Genomic DNA, 24,887 nt, shown 5'->3' with positions numbered 1-24,887 from the left:
TGTAGGGTGTCCATGCATATAGCATAAGATCACATACTGGGAATAACACCCAACATATAGAGAAGGAGAAGTGGTACTGTGGGGTGTCCATGCATATAGCATAAGAACAGATACTGGGAATAACACCCAACATATAGAGAAGGAGAAGTGGTACTGTGGGGTGTCCATGCATATAGCATAAGAACAGATACTGGGAATAACACCCATTGTGCAGAACAAGAGCAGTGGTACTGTAGAATGTCCATGTAATAGTATAAGAACAGATATAAAGACTAACACCCAACAAGAGTAGTGGTTCTGTTCAGTGTCCATGCATATAGAATAAAACAGTTACTGGGAATAGCACCCAACATTGGGAGCAAGGGAAGTGGTACTGTGCAGCGCCCATGCATATAGCATAAGAACAGATACTAAGACTAACACCCAAAATATAAAACGAGAAGAGTGGCACTGTGCAGTGTCCAGGCATATGGAATAAAACAGATACTGGGAAAAACTTGCAATATACAGAATAAGAGAAGTGGTACTGTGCAGTGTCCAGGCATATGGAATAAAACAGATACTGGGAAAAACTCCAAATATACAGAATAAGAGAAGTGGTACTGTGCAGTGTCCATGCATATAGCAAAAAGATTAAAACAGATACTGCGAATAGCACTCAATATTCAGAACAAGGGAAGTGGTACTGCGAAGTATTTATAAAATCTAAATTCTGAAATTAACATTCAGCATACAGTACATAGCAAGATAAATCATACTATGAAATGCCAATATACTTTGTTTTCAGGATAATATACATTAATACAAAAACCCAGCATACAGAGCAAGAGAAGTGGTACTGTGCAGCATCTATACATACAGAATAAGAACAGATACTGAGATTTACACCCAGCATACAGAACAAGAGAAGTGCTACTGTGTTGCGTCCTTACATGCAGAATAAGATAAACTAGAAAATCTACAATTTCTGGGGAAATTGTGTGAAGTGTTCTTGCCTCCACCAGTAGTCTATAACTGGAGTGGGAGGAGTAACTGGGTGGAGTGGCTTGTCACTCTGCTGCCTGCTCACACACCTGGGTTTCTATGGCAACTCACTCTACAGCAAGGGCAGAGAAGAGCGGTTAAAAACAAACTGCTCCAACTTGCTCACTTCACTGGCGGTTGCCATCTTCAAACGGTTGTAGTTTAAAAATTATAAATCCTACACCGAAGAGCTTTATATTGTGAGAATCACAAGACCTACATTTTGATGTATAGTATTTCTCTGAAATATTAAAAACGAAGGCACAGTCGCAGTTTAGAAATTGCCCTTCAAATTTGAGGTGGCTAGAGTGGAGTTTCAATGAATGTCAATGGGCGGCATGAGTTGCAAACAAATGGCCATATTGTGAAAGCTATCAGGACTATGGCTTAGCCGTGAACATTTTTAGTGGCAGCAGGGATAGCTGAACGTTTTGATATAAGATTTGTGTAGGTGGGCTGGAAAATGAGGGTGTAAGGGACCGCCTGGCGGTACCACTAGCACTCCACTGAATAGGCGTCCCCAGCGAACGGAGTCTAAGTCCCAGGGTGCTTGTTCACCAGGGCCCCTGATGGTGGGGATGGACTTGGAGCCCCCTGAGACCAGGTCGTGGCTACTGGGTGCGTCCGTCAGTGGTAGTGGTATGCGCCAAGGGCTCCCACGGGAAAGAGTCTGATATGAGGAGGTCAGAAGACCCCACTGCAAGGGATGGATGGATGGATGGATGGATGAGCAAGGTCAGACGGGCCGGGTCGGTAACAGAGAGGACGGCAAGGTACAAGGCAGCAGGCATAGAATGGTCGGGTCACACGCCAGGTCAGCAACAGCAGGTCAAATCCAATAGGGGGCATCCAGGAGAGAGGTCAGGCAAAGCAAGGGTCAGAATAGGAGAAAACAGCAAGGTCAGGTACAATCCGGGTCAATAACTTACAGGGTACAGGTTCGCAGAATCACAGGATACAGGAAAGACCAGAAGGCACTGAATGACAGCTCAGGGCCATTTAAATATCCCGCCCTGCGCTGCCATTGGTGCCCAGCAGGCGGCCGCAGCTTCTACTGCGCATGCGCGAACTCGAACGCTGCGGCCGGCCCGGACCTAGTGCCCGTGTCCCTGCACAGGGCGGTGCACTGCGCCTGCGCCGGGACCATCGCGGCGGGGATCGAGGAGATCCCTGACAGAGGGAGTGATGGCAGTTTAGAAATCATGTCCTTTGCACAGTGCTCTCCAAAATCTTGACGTGAACTGGACCCCCGGTCCGAGACAATGTCTTCGGGGACCCCGTGCAGCCTTACTACCTCACGAATGAAGACACGCGCAGTCTCGGCTGCCGAGGGGGTTTTCTTCAACGGGATGAAGTGTGCCATCTTGGACAAGCGGTCCACGACCACCAGGATTGCCGTGTGGTCTAGTGATGGCGGAAGCTCGACTATAAAGTCTATGAGATCTTTTGCCAAGGCCGTTCAGGAATCGGTAAGGGTCGCAGCAGACCCCAAACTTTGTTTCTTGATGGCTTGTTCTTCTGGCAGGTGATACAGGACCTTACATAGCCCTTACAATCTTTAGCCATGTCCGACCACCAGAAGGAGCGTCGGAGAAGTTCCAGGGTCTTTTCTGGGCCAAAGTGCCCCGCCATCGGGTGGTCATGGCAATGCCCCAAGACCAGGGTTCGGGCTTCCTCTGGCACCACAATCCGATCTTCCCTCCATAGGAGTCCCCCCTTGTTCTGGAGGGGCCCTCCGACCGGGGTAGAGACAGTTGTGGATGCCTCCATTATCTTGGAACGAAGGTCCGACTGAAGGGACAAGAAGTTACCCGAGGACAGGATGGTGTCGGGTACTGGGATCTCCTTGGCGTCCTCATACATACGTGATAACGCATCTGGCTTAGTGTTCTTTGATCCAGGCCGGTACGTAATGTGGAAGTTGAATCTTGAAAAGAATAGTGCCCATCTTGCCTGACGCGGGCGTAGACGCTTGGCGGTTCTCAGATATTCCAGGTTTTTGTGGTCAGTAAATATTAAGATGGGGTGCACAGCACCTTCCAGCAGGTACCTCCATTCCTCTAACGCCGTTTTGATCGCCAGTAGCTCTCGATCACCGATATCATAATTCTTCTCCGCTGGGGTAAGCTTCCGTGAGAAGAATGCTACAGGATGGAGCAATTCCTTGGTGCCTTTCCGCTGTGAGAGGATGGAACCTACCGCATTCTCCGATGCATCCACCTCCAAGATGTAGGGCAGGGCGGCGTCTAGGTGACCCAAAATGGGTGCCGAGGTGAACAGCTTCTTCAAGGCTTCAAAAGCTTCCTGAGCCTCTGGTGTCCATCTGAACCGGATTCCCAGCTTGGTTAGCTGAGTAATGGGGGAGACCAGACCCGAGAAGTTCTTGATGAACTTCCGGTAAAAATTTGCAAAACCGATAAATCGTTGGATGCCTTTCCTGTCTGTGGGTTCAGGCCAATCCAGTATTGCAGCGACTTTCTGAGGATCCATCGCGACCCCCGCGGTGGAGATAATCAGGCCCAAGAAAGTAATGCTGGATTGTTCGAAACAACATTTCTCTGCCTTGGCGTACAACCCATGCTGCCGCAATCGCCCCAATACCCTCGCTACATGTATTCTGTGTTCCCCCAAAGAAGGGGAGAAAATCAAAATGTCGTCTAAATAGACAATAACAAAGACATCCAGGAAGTCCCTAAAAATATCATTCACAAAGTGTTGAAAAGTGGCCGGAGCATTGCACAACCCGAACGGCATGACCAAATATTCAAAGTGGCCGAAGCGGGTGCGGAAGGCCGCCTTCCACTCGTCCCCCTCCCTTATGCGAAGCAAATTGTACGCTCCCCTCAAATCCAGCTTTGTAAAAACCACTGCTGTCTTTAAACTTTGGAATAACTCTGGTACTAACGGCAGTGGGTAACGGTTCTTTATCGTGACCCTGTTCAACTCCCGGATAATCGATACACGGCCTTAAGGTTTTGTCCTTTTTTTCAACAAAGAAAATTCCCGCCCCTGCCGGTAAAGTGGAGGGGCGGATGAACCCCTTCTGGAGGCTGTCCTCGATATATTCCTTCAGGGCCCCCAATTCGAGCTCTGACAGGGGGAAGATTCGCCCAAAAGGAATTTCTGAACCGGGTAACAGGTCAACGGGACAGTCATAAGGGCGGTGGGGGGGTAGAGTATCGGCTCCCCGTTTGCTGAACACATCTAGAAACTCATGGTAGGCTGCAGGGATTACTTGTTTTAATTCGGCTTCCCCCTCAGAGCACAGGAGGATTTTGGGGACCCCCGGGCCTGAAGTGCGGCAGTATACCCGACAGTATGGGGAAGGGAACGAGATTACTCCGGTCTCCCAGTCAACTTGGGGGTTATGGGCCCGTAACCATGGGAGCCCCAAAATGACTGGGAAGAGGGGTGAAGCTATAGCATCCAGGCGGAGGAGTTCCTGGTGCTGGCCGGCAATGACAGTGGCGATGGAGGGGGTTTCCTGGTTCACTACCCCCGATTTTATCCGGGAACCGTCGGCCAAATAAATATTGAACCCCTTCTGTTTCAATTGGAGAGGAATACCCTGCTGGTGAGCAAAATTAATGTCCAAGAAGCAGCTGCATGCCCCCGAATCAACTATGGCCGATACTTCCACGGTCCTTTCTGGAAGCTGAAAGGAAAGGGGCACCACTAAGTATTGGGATGGACTAACATTGCCAATGGACAAGGAAGAAGAGGTGCACTTACTCAGTTTCTGCGGGCAGGATCATACCATATGACCAGCTTCACCACAGTAGAGGCACAGGTTCTGGGATCGTCTGCACTGGTGTTCCTCTGGAGATAGTTTAGGCCGTGCCAGGCCGAGTTGCTTGGGTTCAGGGATATCTCCAGGTGGCCGGTTCTGGATGTTTGGCCTAGGTTCTTGACTGGGACCTTGAAATGACCCCCAGGGATTTCCATGACCCTGGCCGGACCTCTCAAACCTGCGTTCCCGCAGTCTACGGTCAATTTTAATAGTCAGCGCAATTAAGTCCTCTAAAGTCTCAGGCACCTCCACCCGGGCGAGCTCATCTTTCAGGCCTTCTGATAGGCCTATACGGAACTGATGCAGGAGTGCAAACTCGTTCCAGCGTGTGTCCCCCATCCACCGCCTAAAATCAGACGCGTACTCCTCCGCCGCTCGGCGGCCTTGCCGGAGCGTGTACAAAGTAGCTTCAGCAGAAGCTGCCCGCTGTGGGTCATCGTATAGGATGGCCATTGCGTCAAAAAAATTGTCAACGGAACTAAGGTGAGGGTCATTCTTTCCCCGCAGTCGGTGGGCCCAGTCTTGGGGTTCATCCTGCAGGAGGGAGATGACGAACCCCACCTTCACGGATTCAGTCACAAAGGTCCGTCGTTGTAACTCAAAATAGAGAAGACAGGACTCACGGAACGACCTGAAGCGTGTGCGGTCCCCGTGGAAACGTTCCGGTAAGGGTACTCGGGGTTCGACCGCCGGGAGTGGTGCGGATGCCCCAGAAACCGGCAAGGGGCTGCTACGGCCGGGGGTGCGGGGACCGCGGCCTGTGGGCAGATATAGTGCAGGTCTGGAAATGATTCTCAATCTGCTGACATCTGTCCTGCAGGGCCGATATGGCCTGTGTCAAATTAGACAGGTGCCTACAGATCTCCTCAAGCGGCCCTCCTTTAGACTCAGTCATGGCCTTCTGGTACTGTAAGGGACCGCCTGGCGGTACCACTAGCACTCCACTGAATAGGCGTCCCCAGCGCACAGAGTCTAAGTCCCAGGGTGCTTGTTCACCAGGGCCCCTGATGGTGGGGATGGACTTGGAGCCCCCTGAGACCAGGTCGTGGCTACTGGGTGCGTCCGTCAGTGGTAGTGGTATGCGCCAAGGGCTCCCACGGGAAATAGTCTGATATGAGGAGGTCAGAAGACCCCACTGCAAGGGATGGATGGATGGATGGATGAGCAAGGTCAGACGGGCCGGGTCGGTAACAGAGAGGACGGCAAGGTACAAGGCAGCGGGCATAGAATGGTCGGGTCACATGCCAGGTCAGCAACAGCAGGTCAAATCCAATAGAGGGCATCCAGGAGAGAGGTCAGGCAAAGCAAGGGTCAGAATAGGAGAAAACAGCAAGGTCAGGTACAATCCGGGTCAATAACTTACAGGGTACAGGTTCGCAGAATCACAGGATACAGGAAAGACCAGAAGGCACTGAATGACAGCTCAGGGCCATTTAAATATCCCGCCCTGCGCTGCCATTGGTGCCCAGCGGGCGGCCGCGGCTTCTACTGCGCATGCGCGAACTCGAACGCTGCGGCCGGCCCGGACCTAGTGCCCGTGTCCCTGCACAGGGCGGTGCACTGCGCCTGCGCCGGGACCATCGCGGCGGGGATCGAGGAGATCCCTGACAGAGGGAGTGATGGCAGTTTAGAAATCATGTCCTGATTTTTCAGCTCACATTCTAGCTTTTGTCAGCTCCCACTCTAGTTTTGAACATTCCGCCATTCATTCCTAGGGGACTAATTTCACTACAAAAACGCCGATATTTCGTGAAGCATTCGGCAAAACATTCCACAAAGTAATAGCACACCAATCGGGAACAATCCGCACGTTTTGGTATATTACTGTCTATGTAGTGTAAAAACTGTGGGAGGAGTTAGGGTGGTAAATTTGGCTATAATAATAAGAATATATATGTGAAACAATAAGTGTTCTTGCAAGAACACTTAATAACAGTAAGTGGTCTTGCCATGCAAGAACACTTAAATACTGAGAATTAGAGAAGTGCTACTGTGCTGTGTCCATAAACAGATAACAAGAGAAATGGTATTGTGCAGCATTTATACATATAGAACAAGAACAGATACTGAGACTTACACTTAGTGTACATGAAAAGAGAAGCAGTGTTGTGCAGCGTCCATACATACAGAATACAATAAAACTGTGAGAAATACAGAAAGCAGCAGACCAAGAGAATTAATACTGTGCTGCATTCATACATACAGAATAAGATCATATAATGAGAATTACACCCAGCATACAGTACAAGAGAAGTGACACTTTACAGTGTCCATTCATACAGAATAAAAAGATATCAAGAATAACATCCAACATATTAATAAAAAAGAAATGTATAGCATGCCTACATATAGAATAAGAACAGATCCTGAGAAATATATTTACCATATAGAACAAAAGATGTAGTACTGTGTAGCATCTCCACTTACAGAATGACAGCTACTGAGCAATATATCCAGCATACAGAAGATGTGAAGTGGAATTGTGCAGCCGATCAGCCATAAAAATCTGAAAGTGGGTGGGATATATTAGGCAGTAAGTGAAAATTTTGTCCCTGAAGTTGATGTGTTGAAAGCAGAAAAAAGTGGGCAACCGTAAGGATTTGAGCGACTTTGACATGGGCCAAACTGTAATGGCTAGACCCATGCTGACCTGTGTCCACAGTCAAAGGTGCCTACAATGGGCACGTGAGCATCAGAACTGGACCACTGAGCAATGAAAGAATGTGGTCTGGCCTGATGAATCACACTTTCTTTTACATCATGTGGATGGCTGGGTGTGTGTGTGTGTCACTTTCCTGGGGAAGAGATGGCACCAGGATGCACTAAGGGAAGAAGGCAAGCCAGTGGAGGCAGTGTAATGCTTTGGGCAATGTTCTGCTGGAAAACTTTGGTCCTGCCATTCTTGTGGATGTTACCTGACACATACCAGTTATCTAAACTATGTTGATGACTAAAAATACCCCTTCATGGATACAGTAATCTCTGATGTCAGTGGCTTCGTTCAGCAGGAATGTGCCCTGATACACTGCAAAAATGGTTCAAGAATGGTTTGAGGAACACAACAAAGAGTTCACGGTGTTGGCTTGGCATCCAAATTCTCCACAGCTCAATCCGCCCCCCACCTCACAATTTACAGGACTTAAAGGATCTGTTACTGATGGATTGGTGTCAGATACCACATCATACCTTCAGAGGTCTAGTGGTGTCCATGCCTCAATGGATCTGGGCTATTTTGGCAGCAAAAAGGGGACCTACTCAATAATAGGTGGGTCATCATAATGTTATGGCTGATCAGTGTATATAATAAGAAAAGATCCAGAGAATTACACCCAGCACACATAAAAAGTGAAGAAAATATCCAGCAAGTATAACAAAAGAAGTAAAAACAGATGGCCTGGTAACTTCTGTGATTTTGGGGTGAGCAGAGAAGATGGTTAATTTGGTATTTAGTGTATCAGTTTGATAGGAGGCAATGAGATTCCTGATGCCCTGTCTGTCATCAGATTTAAATTCCTATACAACGGATACACTGCCTGCTTGTGTACCATCACAACATGACTACATTGGTTCTCTGTACATGACAATTGTTGGCAGATGCTTTGCTACAGTTGTAGACTCACACTTCATATACATAGACATTATTATAGGAAAATGGAGCCGTCCAGGCTATAATATATTAGATTTCACATCTCCCATTGTTACAACACATGTTTTGCACCTTCCCCTATCCCGTCAACATAATGACTTAATTTATAACACAGACGCATTGTTTGGTGATGTAATTGCATTGTGAGCTATTCTTCACTGCAGCAATGTGTACTTCTTTGTCACGCTGGCAAAATATACAGTCACCAAGCAATTTGACAGCTTCAAAGTGATGGAAGGAGCATGAGAAAATTAACACTATCTTGTGGCAGATAACTATTAAATGTCCAGAGGCGATAATCATTTGAAAGTAGCTCAGTTAAGAAAGAAAGCTAGCTTAATAATGTAAGTCAGGTAGCATTTTCCACCTTATCAGCACCTGCAGATGTAAACACAGCCTGATAAATACCACACTGGAGGGAAGATGAAAGTGGATTCTGGAAATATTACCTTCAGGAGATGCCTCCTTCGGAATGCTGTATGCAATGGTAATGATGATAGCATGGAATGCAGACAATAAGTAAAGCTTCTAATTCAAGCTTGACCTTCAAAACTCTTTAGCTCATAAACACAGTCCATACATCGGTAACCCTCAGAGGGACCATGACTGAACAATGAGACTTGGCACATCTGAAGTCTATGTATTATATTTTCTTAATTCCAGCTTTTTTTTTTTAATATACAGTAAACCATTCCTCAGCACAACTGAGGATACCTAGACCTGGACCAAAACCTTGGACATTTTGGAACATGACCAAAAAGCTGCTCTTGCATTTTGCTTTGCACCTAAATTGCAAGATATGCTTTTTAAATTTGTCCCCTTTCCCCCTTGCTGAAATGCTGAATAACATTTAATAAAGACACCTGTGAGGGAAAAAAAGTTTGACAATATATTTATCTTTCCCCAGGCCTCTGTAGTGCCGGAGGGGACATCATCCACCTACCGGTGGGATCCCGGGGAATACTAAGTACTCCAAATCAGAGCCGTCTTAATGAATATGCAAACCTGGGCACTGCCATAATCAGGACCAGGACACAAGGAGGGTGGACGTGGTGTGTGTGTGTGCAGGGGGGGGGGTTACTGGCAATTTAGCTGCTGGTGACACTCTTCTTTGACAGGAGTGATTAACCACTTGCCCGTCCGCCTGCTGCTTATAAACGGCAGGATGGTGGCACTCCAGGGGTGGGTTGCCGTTCATAAACGGCACCCGCCATTTCTAGCTGTGCGCACTCCCTCCGGACACAGTGAAACACTGATCGTCGGATGGGACCTCTCTACGAGGTCCCGATCATGTGATCACTGATAGGCCAATCAGTGATCAAATGCAAAGTAGTAAGCAAGATGACATCATTACTTACTACGTGCGAAATCTGTGAATGATCACAGAGGTCACATGGTACAAGGCTATTCACAACAGCCTTGTACCATGTGGCAAGCTGTGACCAATCACAGCTCAGTATTTCTCAATGGCTGCAAGAATGCAGACAGAGAGAAAGAGAAATGATTGTTTTTACATCCTAAATGGGTGTAAAAGCAATCACTGTAAAAAAAAAAAAAATCTTCATCACCCCCCACAAGTACTACAGTGTCACCATGGTGACACTGTACTGCTAGGGTGACAGTATGTAAAAAAAACAAAAAAAACAAATAATATAAAAAAAAATGAAAATGTAAAAAAAATTTAAAAAAAAGTTTAAAAATTATAATTTTTGGTTATAAACTAATTTGGCTTATTTTGTTTTTTACTAAAAAGATAACGGAATACATTTCGGCCAAGATTTATGATGAAAGATTATTTATTTGCAAAATTTTATAAGAAAAACACTTTTTTTCAAAATTATTGGACTTTTTCATTTACATAGCAAAAAAAATAAAAATCCCAGAGGTGAATAAATACCACCAAAATAAAGCTATATCTGTCTCAAAAAAAGGGTAAAAAATTCATATGGGTACAGTGTTGCATGACCGCGCAATTGTCATTCAAAGTGTGATAGCTCTGAAAGCTGAAAATTGCCCTGGACAGGAAGGGGGTAAAAGTGTCCGGACAGGAAGTGGTTAAGGAGCGAGCTGCATCTGGCTTCTGCAGGAGAGAGGATTCATCTTTCTCCTTTCTCCTGCAGGTGGCAGAAGGGAGCCTCACTAAGACTGAGAATTCATCTCAGACTCAGCATGGAAGAGGAAGGAGTTACTTCATTACAGGTGGCTGTGAGTACAAGAGGGAAGAGAGAAGGCACAACTCTGATGTATGGGGACACTGTGATGTCTGGGGACACTGTGATTGGGGAAATCTGATGTCTGGGGACACTGTGATGGGGGACATCTGATGTTTGGGGACACTGTGATGGGGGACATCTGATGTCTGGGGATGCTGTGATGGGAGACATCTGATGTTTGGGGACATTGTGATGAGGACACCTTTTGTATAGGGACACCCGATGTATTGGGACACTGTAATGGGACACCTGATATATGGGTACACTGTGAAGGGGACACCTGATGTATGAGGACACTGTGATAGGGGACGGCTGATGTACAGTGTACGTGCAGTGTGATGAGGGAAGCTAATGTATATGGGCAATTTGATAGGGGAACCTGATGCAGACTGTTAAGGGGCCCCACTACATTACTTTGCACAGGGGTTCATGATGCTATTCAGATGGCTCTGCTCCAAATCTCATGTAAAAGCACAGCACAAAATTATCTTCTCAGAGAGATTTAGGCTATTCAACATTCCCCAGGATCTCACCAAGAGGAAGCATCCAAGCAAGGGTTACATCCTTCTTTTGGTAAGATCGTGGGCAATATAAAGCTTCTCTCAAACTCACCAGAAGAAGGATGACTTCACCCTGTCCCTCACCTAGGCACCTACTTCTGGTGAGATCTTGGAGAATGTAAAGCTATTGTCAATCTCACCAGAAGGGCGTTCTTTCACTTAGGCACCTCCTTCTGGTGAGATCCTAAGGAATATAATGCTACCTTCAATCTCACCGGAAGAAGGATAACTTTACCCTGTCCTTCCCTCAGTAAAGCTGCACTCAATCGCACATGAAGGAGGATGACATACCTTACTTAGGCATCTCCTTCAGGCAAGATCCTGAGGCATGTAAAGCTATTCTTAATCTCTCCGGAAGGAGGACGACTTCACCCTCACCCAGACACCTCCTTCAAGTGAAATCCTGGGGCATGTAAAAGTGCTTCCAATCTCACTGGAAGGAGAATTACCCTCACCTAGGCATCTGCTTCTGGCGAGATCACAGGAAATGTTGAGTAGCCCACATCTTGCTGATCCTGCACTGTGCTTCAGTGTGAGATTTTAAGAACTAACAATTTTACAGATTGGTGGTCCAGACAGTGGCCGGGCCGCTAAAGTAAAGACCCAAGGTCTACAAAGGCTTTATTTATGCCCTGGCAATGAATGCATCTCATATTCTGAATCAACTGTCCATGTGCAGTAACATAGAAGGGAATTTGGTGAGGACCTACTCTGTTTAATGCAACACAATCAATTAATGGAATATCCAAAGATGCCACCTGTAAGGACCTGTAAGAAGTGCTTTTCTTGAGATGATCTGTAATAGAATGTGTAAATAAAATCAAAGAACACCTTGTGCTTTGCAAAATGATCAATACTGACTCAGAGCTACCTGCTGATACCTAATCTTTCATTCTGGAGGGAGATCAATTTAAATTCATTTGTTTGGATTATGTACTGAGGTATAAAATGAAAATGTCATTATAGGCATAAAGCAGTGTATATGTGGATTTTACACACAAGATCATCAGCTGGATAATACATTAAATAGAAATGACAGATAATCAGGTTACATAACAAAGTGAATTGCATTAGGGTTTTCTATCATCACTCTGTGGAGAAACGTACAACTGTGACAACCATGTCCTTGATTAAAACACACATTTTCATATGTAAAAATGAACTCCGGGCAGATATAAAAAAAAATCACCATTTAATGTAGTTATGTAGAATTAATTAGGACATCTCAAGAGAATAGATATTGTTTATGTCTATGTATATCAGGGTCCTGTTATTCTGTGCAGGTGGGCATGGATGGTCTTACCCTATGACCCAGTTTCTTTAAAGGAGTGCTTTTGGTACAAAAATGTTGCAGTAGCAGGAAAGGAGAAGGGAAAGGAACTGTGTACAGACAGTCCTGACTTGGGGTAAACAATCTTTGAACAGCCTACCTCAGGGGCGGAACTAGACCCTATAGGGCCCCAGTGAAAGAAACCATGAAGGGTAGATTGTACAATCAGATTGTAATATGTGTGCACCCTAAAATAGAACTATGGGCAAAATCACAAATGACATATATGATAAGGTCTGTGAACGGCATTAACACATCAGCCTTTATTTTTCTGAGTATACACCTCCCCCCCACCAATAACATACTTTTAATATTTGTTGATCTAGCCAGTAAGTCTGTTAGTTTTTAACTTCCTTTACAGACCAAGCCCCAGCAAAAATTAGAGAAACCGTTTACTACTGACAGAGGTGCTCAACTTTTATTAACTTTATTTACTTAGGCCTCGTTCACACCATACGTGCACAAAAACTGATGGAAAAAACCTGCAGATTTCAATTGCAGAGACACAGGTTTACATCAGTTTTCATTCTTGTTTCAGTGAGTTTTATACATTATTATTATTATTATACAGTATATATAGAGCTAAAACGTTTGCTCAGCGCTGTACATTATAGTGGGGGACAGAACATGAGACAATACAGTAACAAAACAATCCACGAGGGGTTCGAGAGCCCTGCTCTTTCGAGCTTACAATCTATGTTGCAGATTCCTGTGCAGAAAAAAGCTGAACATCATAATAGTGTTGTGGTGTAAGCAGGGAACATAGAAAACAACTGTTTTCTTTGTGTCCTTGCTAAGCACATTAGGAAAAACTCACATCTCTGCACACTGGTATGAAGGAGGCGTTAAAGAAAAACTCCAGGATAGGCAAAAATAAATAACCCATTAATACACCCCCTACACAAAACACTAAACAGCTTATACAATTTTAAAAACCTTTAGCATTGAGGAGAAAAGTCATATTGAATTTTCATGACCTCATCTCTGTAATTCAAAAGGTAACTTCCTCTGCTCTGCCCAGGAGGAGGTGTAACAGCCGGGATTACATCATATCCTCTCCTCTCTCTGCAGTAAAAGGAAACCATCAACCACAGGGAATTGTAGTGAATGTGGGCGACTACACTAGGCCTGTAGATGTTGAATGTGTCAGAGAGACTCAGTCCACTCACCACTGCAAGTGAGGCTGAATTGCATCACCGCTTCCTGGAAAAAGAACTACAGAAGGGATGTGCCAAGACCAGTGGCTGGAGGAATAGGAGGCATAGCAGCCACCGGTCTTACAAACAGGAAACCAAAGAGAATTAATGGTTTGATTTGAAAGGCTATTCCAGAGCAACAACTGAGTGAACCAAAAGATGGATGACATATTCAGCAAAGGTAGGAAATCAGCAACAAGGAGAGGTAAATAAGTTTTTGCCCAGAGTTCTGCTTTAAAACTTTTATCCTACAAGGAAAAAAATACATTCTATATAAGTGTTAGCTTGGGAGAGGCTTTTATTTGCTAGTCGCTTGTGTAAAATCCATCTAAATCTACTAGTCCATCTAATACTACCCTCTTTAGAGGCTGGCAATGCTGCTGTCCAAGGGTGACTGTGTTGACCCATAGATACCCAAAGACAGGAAGTGTGTTAATGACTGGATCACTAAGTACAAATATAGGAAAAAAAGCCTAAAAAATAAACTAATTTCAGGATTAATAAGCTACCTCATAAAGGGGTTGATTTACAAAAGGCAAATAGGCATCCAATCATGTGCAAGCAAAAAAAAAAATGTTTTTTCCCCCTTGCATGTGATTGAGTATTCTTTGCAAAGTGAAAAGAGTTGTGTTCAAAAGTTTGCATACCTTGGCAGAAATTGTGCAATTTTGGCATTGATATTGAAAGAATGACCGGTCATGCCAAATAACTGTCTTTTTTCTTGTTCAAACATTTTATTATTACAAAGGCAAGGAAATACATGCTTAGGACAATCCATATATATATATATATATATATATATATATATATATATATATATATATATATTTAAATGGATACAAGTGAGACCAAGTAGAAATGGTGTCCAATAACTGTCTCTTTTCATGGATAATGGTCATGTGAAGCTATTTATTATCACATAGGTGTTTGACTCCTTTTTAAATCATAATGAAAATAGAAATCACCCAAATAGCCATGATCCAAAGTTTCCTTCCCCTGGAATGATTGGCCTTGGTACAGACATATAAGGTGACAGACACAGGTTAGAATAGCAATTAAAGGTTATTTTCCCACATCTGTGGCTTTTTAAATTGCAATTAGTGTCTGTGTATAAATAGTCAATGAGTTTGTCAGCCCTCGCATGGATGCACTGAGCAGGCTAGATACTGAGCCATGGGGAGCAGAAAAGAACTGTCAATAGACCTGCATAACAAGGTAATGGCACTTTATAAAGATGGAAAAGGATATAAAAAGATATCCAAAGCCTTGACTATGCCAGTCATTACTGTTCAATTACTTATTAAGAAGTGGAAAATTCAGGGATCTCTTGATACCAAGCCAAGGTCAGGTAGACCAAGTAAGATTGCAGCCACAACTTCCAGAATTGTTTGAGTTACAAAGAAAACCCTACAGGTAACCTCAGGAGAAATACAGGCTGCTCTGGCAAAAGATGGTGTGGTTGTTTCAAGGAGCACAATACAACAATACTAGAGCAAATATGAGCTCCATAGTCGAGTTGCCACAAAGCAGCCTTTACTGCGCCAATGCCACAAAAAAGCTTGCTTACAATATGCCCGACAACACCTTGACACGCCTCAATAGGCTTTTTTTCACAATTTTTGCCAGGGTATGCAAACTTTTGAGCACAACTGTATATACTGTATGTGTGTGTGTATATATATATATATATATATATATAAATAATTTTTGGATTAAACTGGAATATAAGCAGTATATCATCATTTTAAGTAACTAAATAAATGCACAGTATAGTTTAGCATGCTTAATTCTTTTTGCTGTTTGCCTGAATCAATATTTTTATCTTTTTAATTGCTATATGCCACATACCCTTACGGCAGCAGAAAGGGCTAATCACAGAAATTTGAATAACAGCTAATAACAGCTAATGAGTAGCTGAAACAGAAGCCAGTACGCTCAGCAGAGAATGCTCATAAAAATGTAAATTTATCCAAAAAGGCTTGGGGTTAAAATGTAAACGTCGTGGACAAATTGTAAGTACTGTGATGTCTTGCTTCAAAGAATAGCTGTTCTTCGAGGACAAGAAATCCTATTTGTATATCAGGAATAAAAATTTTTAAAAATTGTAGAAGTTTCTTATTAGAAGATTAACACTTACTTTTTCTTTTTCACTTTGAAAGCAGACCCAACTTCTGAAGCTAGGTCCAGTTTAAATATAAAGTATTTTCTTAGTTTAGTTTTGGACAGAAGTGTGTGGGATTAAAACTTTTGAAGTGATGCCAACCTAGTTGAAAATGGTCTCTGCCTATAAGTCTCTGCTAAAGTCTTTGGCATGTTTCGCTCCACCCATCAGAGCTTAATCATAGGGTCTATGATTAAGCTCTGGTGGACAGAGAGAAACATGTCAGGGGATGTGGCTTTGGCAGACACTCATGGGCTGAAGCCATTTCCTAGTCTACTCTAGGTTGGCTGGACGGAAGTGCAGCACTTCTTTGATTTTATACATGCATCGCTTTGGATGAGCACCTTTGGCAGCCTGCACCTTTCACCCTGGTGACTGCTGGAGTTTGACCTCCCCAGCTTGAGTGGTGTTCATAATCTAGTACTAAGAATCAAAACCTCTGTCGTGCTTTTATTGCTCTCTGTGTCCCCACTGGAGACATTCATTCTCTATATTTGTCCTTCTAAGTTGTTGTAGCAAGAGTAAAAAGAAATCTTCCATTGGGAACATTGTTCCGGTGACAGTTGTCTAAGAGGGCATTTCCCTTTGGAAAGTTTTCCTTTCACTTCGTGAGTGGGACAAAGATGGAAAAAATACCTGATAGGGACTTCAGCCATTCCCCACCTTATCCAAAATGAAAAACATCCCTTGAGTGTTTACACAATTTTTTTCATTAGATTGCTTAACCACTTCCAGTCCGGACACTTTTACCCTCTTCCTGTCCAGGCCAATTTTCGGCTTTCAGCGCTATCACACTTTGAATGACAATTGCGCAGTCATGCAACACTGTACCCATATGAATTTTTTAGCATTTTTTTGAGACAGATAAAGCTTTATTTTGGTGGTATTTATTCACCATGGGGATTTTTATTTTTTTTGCTATATAAATGAAATGTCAAAAAAATTTGAAAAAAAGTGTTTTTCTTATAAAATTTTACAAATAAATAATATTTCATCATAAATCTTGGCCAAAATTTATCCAGTTACCTTTTTAGTAAAAAAAAAAAAATAACCCAAATTGGTTTATAACCAAAATTATAATTTTTAAACTTTTTTTTTTACATTTTTATGTAGGGAGCGCGCACAGTTCATAAACAGCACCCGCCCCTGGAGTGCCACCATCCTGACGTTTATATACAGCGGCCGGACGGCAAGTGCTTAAAAGAGAGGTTAACCCCTTATCGCCCAGCGTATGCATAAGCTTCAAGGAGCAGGGCCCTCCTAACCCTCTTGTATTGAACTGTATTGTTGCTGTATTGTCTCCCATTATATTGTAAAGTGCTGAGCAAACTGTTGGCACTATATAAATCCTATATAATATTAATAATAATATATGCGGCCCCACTGGACTGGGCTTTTTCTGTGGGGCCGCATACTGTATATGCATATCTGTCTTTGTGCTGGGAGCAAGCTGCATGGTACGATCCCAGCACAGAGACTGGGGTCTCACTTGGAGCCCTGGGTCCCATACTAACGATCAGGACTCGGAACTCCGGGTTTCAGGTCACCTGATTGCTGTGATAGCCTCTGACTGGCTATCACACTGATAAGTCACTGTGAAGCCTGCCCCTGTGTTTTCTCTCTCTGAATGGAGGAGAGAGATACATTTGGGGAGATTTACTAAAGCTGGTTCGCTCAGAATCTGGTGCACTTGTGCATGGTGGCCAATCAACTTCTAACCTCATCTTGTTCAATTAAGCTTTGGCAATAAAACCTGGAAGCTGATTGGTTTCTATGCACAAGTGCACCTGATTTTGCACTTTCTAGCTTTAGTAAATAAACCCCATTGTATCTCTTTCTATCCTTGTATTGAGACAAAAACCATAATGGTATGTAAAACAAATAAATAATAATAATAAAAAAAGAAACAATAAAGAAAAAATACCTAGATCAAAGTTTGATCTTGGTCAGTGCCAGGGTTAGTGTTAGGGTCATGGTCAGTATATTTTGAGCAAGTGTAAAAAAAAAAAAAATTTAATTAGTATCAGCATGTGTTTTTTTTTAGATAGGATTAAAAAACAGCTAAATGTGCACTATTATTTCTGGGCTGTGCTATGGGTACAAATAACAAATAATATACCATTGTCAGAAGCAGGAGAATGTATTTTGGGTTGTTCTTTGGTGGTAGATTATGGTAGTAGCAAGAAATATACAGTTGTTTTTTTTTTACTGTTTTGGGCCAATTTTCCTTTGATAATAAAAAAGAAAAATCAGAAGATATCCATTACCATTTCCCACCAGATGAAAGCCCAATTTGTCCTGAAAAAAAACAAGGTATAATCCACCTGGATACACAAAGTAGTTGTGATATGTACAGTTTTACTAACACATGTCAAAGTTGCAAAATTGTGCTTAGGTATTAACATTAGTTAAGTGGTTAGCAATAGTGCAAAGACGTGGCAGACACAGGTAAACTATGGAATTGCATATAACTCAACAATATAATTGACTCAGAGTGACAAGATATGATCCTAGCTGGCTGAGATGTCTTACTTCACATAAAATGATATAACTGCTTAAAGTGATTCACAATGACTGACAGGGGAAGTGTAAATGGTGGAGAGCAGATACTCCAGAGTAGAAAGCCTGGCAATGAATGTCATGGGGGGCATTTGCAAGGCTGTCTATACCCTCCGACAGCAGAGTCTGCAGATGGGAAATGTGAGTTGGTAGTGGAAGTTGGAGGATACAGAGCGGGATGCATCGATAGAAAGGAATGAGGATGAGGATAAGAGGATACAGTAGGGGGCAGGGGCGGACTGACCATTTGGAAACTCGGGCACTGCCCGAGGGCCCGGGGTCAATAGGGGGCCCCATGAGATGCCCCTGGTACCTTTTTCATAGGCTTTTTTGAGTTTGGGCAAGGGCACAGGGGCCCCATGATCCCCTATTGCCCGGGGGCTCCTTGAGTTGTCAGTCCGCCCTTGGTAGGGGGATGAATAAGGGGAAATTAGAGAGAGAGGGAGGGAGGGCCAAATATCCGCCATTGCATGGCCATGCCCCCTCAAGTTTTGGCTTTAGATAAACTTTAATTGCTTAGGCAGATATTATGGAGTAAGGGTATAGAGGTCGCAATCTAATGCTGAGCCACATGATCTCATCATTACCTTTTTGGTAGTGTGACCTACATCAGCAGAGTTTTTGACCTTATACTCTGCTGACACCAGACAAGTGCAGTGTCAATACGGCTCCAGGTCACATGACCTGAGTACAGTTGGATCTACTTTTCCTATTTATGGTGAATTACCATAAATCATACACCTGTCTAATTAATTTAAAGTTTGGTCCACTTTAATGCCCTACTAGCAAATGTTTGCCTCTTCCAGAATGGGGAGGGTTAGGGATACTACAAACAATGATAAAGAAGTATCCTAATAGGCAGTATGTACAGAGGAGGTGTGTGAGGGTTTGACGGTGGGCAGAAGTGCGGAGAGTATAAATGCGGGCAGTAGTATGTACAGGAGAGGAGTGCTGTTAGAAATATAGCCCTACAGAACACACAATGCATAGTCCACAAGTGCTTTTCTGCTTCACAGCAAGAAGAAAACAGGAAACTTTATTCAGAGGAAAGACAAAGAGTTTACCAGAAATGCAGCTTAAAACTTATAAACACTTCCATCTACTGGTTGAAGAATATATCTCTACTGAATACTGATGTAGTTGTTGCACAAAATACTTGAACACTGTATTTAACAAGTGCAAAGGGTAAGATGGTGGGCAGCATGTGCAGGACAGGAATGTGTAGGATAGTGATGGGCCAAAAACCCCCTGTTCAGTTTGCGGTCGAACATTTGAACCTACCGAAAGTTCGACTGTGAGCTTCAAACAGGGACAATTCACTAAGCTGTATCTTACCGCATCTGAGTATGTGGTAAGATACCACACAGCTACTAAAATACCGAATGAATTATATTATTAAGTCATGCGGTATTTTAGTAGTGAAGACATTCTTTAATGTTTCAGCTGTCAGCAGGGTTCCCCGCTGACAGTTGAATGTAAAAAGAATTGCCGTCATTGCCTGGCAATTAAATTAAAAAAGAAAAAATGGCGTGGGGTCCTCCCCATTCATACCAAGACCTTCGGGTCTGGTATGGATTTTGAGGAGAACTCCACGCCAAAATTAGAAAAAAAAAAATGGCATGGGGGTCCACTCCAAAATCCTACCCTTATCCGAGCATGTAGCCTGGCAAGTCAGGAAAGGGGGGGACGGGCAATTGCCTGCCCCAAAACATACCAGGTCACATGTCCTCAACATGGGGGGTACTTTGGGGCAGGGGGATCCCCCTCAAAGCACTTTGTCCTTATGTTGATAGGGACAAGGGCCTCTTCCTCACAACTATGGCTTGTAATAGCGGGGGTCTGTGGGTGAGGAGCTTATCAGAGTATTGATGCCCCTTTAACAAAGGGGCCCCCAGATCATGGTATCGTTACCCAGTCACGAAAAAAAAGTGTAGTGCAAAAATAACAGAAGACAGTCTTTGACAAGTCCTTTATTAAAAACAAAAATAAAAAATGTCCCCCAAAGTAGATCCAACATCAATCATGATGCCTACTACCACTGCTGCCCCAAAAAAGGAAAAAAAAAAGCTCCACTCGCTGGCTCCAGTCGTCTTAAATACTGTGATGATGTCACAAGGGGGTGGGGTCACCCCATCCTCTTGTGACATCATTATGCGCTGTGATTGGTCAAAACATTGTGCCTGACCTGTGGTCAGGTGCATTGCTTTGGACAATCACAATGCACTGTCAGGGCGCAGTGCATTGTGGTGCACGGTGGGAGAACATCCCACCAAACGCTGCAAGGATTCAACCTATGTCTGTAGCCCCCTTGTCCTCGTTATTTTCACTCTCAGGCCTGGGAGAAATAAAGCTCCGACACCGAAGTGTGCAAGCTAAATCTCTGAAAGTTTAATGCATGACAAGAACGGTTATACAGAACTCAGTAGGCGTTGCTTAATCTCAGGATGACCAATGAAACATTCCATTCTTATCAATATAGTTATGTGAAGAACAGAAACTGCAAATAATTGAGGGATAACATATAAGGTAGTTCCGTTTAGAGAAATGAAACTAGTCTAAGGAAATGAGAGAGAAGTTACAAAAGCGAAGCTAACTGTTCACATGTCTAGAAATGGAGGCATTGTACAAAATGGATGCCAGTTAATGAGACATATTTCTTTACAAACGCCCTTACTGTTCATGTGTTTGGCTCAAACTTGAAGCCCAACCCTAGTGGAAAATATGATGGTGGCAGTATGTGCTGGAGAGAAATATGTAGGGTATGACTGGGGGCAGTATGTGCCGGAGAGACGTGTGGAGGGTATGACTGGGGGCAGTATGTGCCGGAGAGCATAGCTCCCAACTGTCCCTGATTTTGAGGGACTATCCCTCATTTGGAGCAAAGTCCCTCTGTCCCTCTTTCCTCTTTATTTATCCCTTATTTTGGTCTTATTTGTATACACTCACTGGCCACTTTATTAGGTACACCTGTTTAATTGCTTGGTAACACAAATTGCTAATCAGCCAATCACATGGCAGCAACTCAATGCATTTAGGCATCTAGACATGGCGAAGACAACTTGCTGAAGTTCAAACCGAGAGTCAGAATGAAATGGAAGAACTGCTGATCTACCGGGATTTTCATGCACAACCATCCCTCCCAACTTTTTCAAATGGGAATAAGGGACAACTTTTGACAAAAGTAAGTAGGCATAGGACACACCCCTTGCCACACCCCCTTAAAGGATAATTATACAAAAAAAAGATTAGTTAAACCCACATGTGCTTTTTTTACCACTACAATTTCTTTATACTGGCTTTGCAATTTACAAATGCAACAATTCAGAAACTGGATGAAAGGTTTAGCACCGTGAAACCCTTTTTATATACAACTATATAGATCTGACCAAGATGAGGGGCAAATGAAGAGGAAAGAGGGACAGAGGGACTTCGTTCCAAATCAGGGACAGTCCCTCGAAATCAGAGACAGTTGGGAGCTATGTGCACAACCATCTCTAGGGTGTACAGAGAATGGTCTGAAAAAGAGAAAATATCCAGTGAGTGGCAGTTGTGTGGATGAAAATGCCTTGTTGATGTTAGAGGTCAGAGGAGAATGGGCAGACTGGCTGTTGCAACATTCATATGGTAGGGTCAGAATTTGGCATAAAAAACATGAAAGCATGGATCCATCCTGCCTTGTATCAATGGTTCAGGCTGGTGGTGTAATGGTGTGAGGGATATTTTCTTGGCAGTAGTAAGGTGTACCTAATAAAGTGGCCAGGGATTGTAGTTGTATATAAAATGAACTACTTATCAAAAAGTGTTTTACGATGCTAAACCTTTCATCTAATTTCTAAATGGCTGTATTTACACATTCCAAAAGCCAATATAAAGGAATAGTAGTAGTAAAAAATAACTTGTGGGCTTAACCAATCATTTTTTGTACAATTCTCCTTTAAGGGAGGGTAGCAGGGGGTGTGTTCTATGTCTACATACATCTGCTAACAGGTGTCCCTCATTCCCATTTCAGAAAGTTGGGAGGTATACCAGAGAGGAGTGTGGAGGGTATGATGGAGGCAGTATGTGCAGGAGAGGAGTGTGAAGTGTATTATTTGGGTTAGTATGTGCAGGAGAGGAGTGTGAAGTGTATTATTTGGGTTAGTATGTGCAGGAGAGGAGTGTGGAGTGTATGATTGGGGGTAGTATGTGCAGGAGAGAAGTGCGAAAGGTAAGATGGTGGGCAGTATGTGCAGGAGAGGAGTGTGGAGGGTATGACAAAGGACAGAAAGTGCAGAAGAAGAGTGTGGAGAGTATAATGGTGGACAGTATGTACAGGAGAGGATTGAAAAAGATAAGGTAGTAGGCAGTATGTGCAGGAGAGGAATGTGGAGGGTACGATAGTAGGCAGTATGTGCAGGAGAGGAATGTGGAGGGTACGATAGTAGGCAGTATGTGCAGGAGAGGAATGTGGAGGGTACGATAGTATGCAGTATGTGCAGGAGAGGAATGTGGAGGTACGATAGTAGGCAGTATGTACAGGAAAAGAGTACAGAGGGTATGACGATGGGCAGTGTGTGCAGGGGAGGAGTGCAGAGGGTTTTATGGTGGAGAGTATGTGTAGTATGGGAGTGTGGAGGGTATGACAGTGAGCAGTATGAGAAGGAGAGGAATGCAGGAGGGCATGATTGAGGCTGTATGTACAATGTATGTGCAAAGTGTTTTCTGGAGGATGATATCACTATTACAGCATGCCCTGTTCAGCTGAATTCAAGACCAGAGGAAGAATCCCTAGGTAACACAGTAAAATTAAAAGCAGAACTTACGCATAATGTTATAAAGGAAGATTAACTATAACCGTTCCACTGGGGACTGGAATTTTTCCAAACTATCTTGAGATCCGCTTCTGCAATTTTCCCTCTATTCTGTACATTCCCTGAATAGCTAATTTGTTAACATTGGAGTGCTGGGGCCCTGGGTTCAACCACCAAACCTACAGTCAATTTATGACTGTAGTTCTACTTGACTTTCATCCAGTTTGGCCCAAGGATATGTGTGCCTCTGACTGCCTGTGTTAGGGATATTCAATTGTAAGCTCATTGAGAGAAGGAATAGATGTGAATGGTCTGTGTGTTGTGTAACGGTTGAATTAGACCATGGACAAATTTTAATTAACCTGTAGGCCGGAGCTATCCCTCAAATGAAAAACATGTGCTTTCAACCTGCTAACCAAAAGATCCTTTTGATTTGTTTCTACAAGGTTATTGTAAACTTAAATTCTAGAATCTCAAAGCTGAGTAAAAGTCTTCATTGATTAGAATTTCTATACATACTTTTATAGCCACCACTTCTTTCTTCAATTCTTTTCCATTTCGTTTCCCTGATCTCTGTCTTTGGAAACCACATTCAATCAGCCTTTAAATTATCTGGCACGGTTTCCTTTTTTCCCCCCTCGCGATGAAAACATTTTCTTATTTTTTGCCTTTCCCAAAGCTTTCTTTTAATCACTTCTTTCCGCTGGTTACATTTTGGATTACATTATTTTTATTGCCCAGCAGGGTCATTTTAGCATTTGTGGTGGCAAGTGTTATCACGCTGCTTCTTTTTACCTTTTAGCTCTTTGCTATTTCATTACGCTGTGTGTGGCTGCACGGAGCTGCTCAAACAACAACCCAGCTAGGAGAATAAAGGTATTATTCCAATTAAATTCTGGATTATTGGTTATTTTATCAGAATGAACTCTTCAAGGAAGATGCTATTTTAATTCCCTAATTTCTTATAAGACTGGTAAAGAAAAGGGCATGTGTTATGAACTTTAAAGATACATTTTAGTCTATGTCTAAATGTAGAGCCATATAAAGAACACAGTTTAGTTGCCCAGGCCTTCTTCATTTCCTCCAGGCATGGCTGCTGGATGCCAAGGCACCCTTCAGCTTTTAATCTCTTTTTTTCGCCCACTCTTTGCTGAGCCTCCGAGTGAGAGGGAATTGCAAAGCACAGAATCATATGAAAGGAGTTGCAACATTTTAATATAAACTGGTCCTTGCCGTCAAGGGGCCCCAGTGTGTTCCAGGCACTGTATGGTTTGTAGAAAATATTGTATAACGCAAATACCATACCTAACTGAAATTCTCCCAATGTTTATATTCATATATCCTGGCTTATTTCCAGGACACTGTAGTCACTGGGAGCACACCTATAGCATGGCAGGAGCGAGCATTCCTGATGAAAAAGCTGCACAATGCACCCTCTCCTGTCACAGGATTCTCACACTGCTGTATGCCCTTTAAATCCTCTACTCTGGGCTACAAAAAAATGGCCACTGAGCCTCCTTGTTTGAGGACAGCTAAAGAGATTATCACTTTTTATTTTGTTTTTTTTTTAATATTGTATATACAAAAAAAAGTAAATATTTCATCCAATTCTGTTCTGC

Source organism: Staurois parvus, unplaced genomic scaffold, assembly GCF_062004578.1.
Source record: "Staurois parvus isolate SC_StPar_1 unplaced genomic scaffold, SC_StPar_1.0 ptg000061l, whole genome shotgun sequence".
NCBI classification, from domain to species: Eukaryota; Metazoa; Chordata; class Amphibia; order Anura; family Ranidae; genus Staurois; species Staurois parvus.
The sequence above is the reverse complement of the archived record's forward strand: the minus strand, read 5'-3'. Positions refer to the sequence as shown.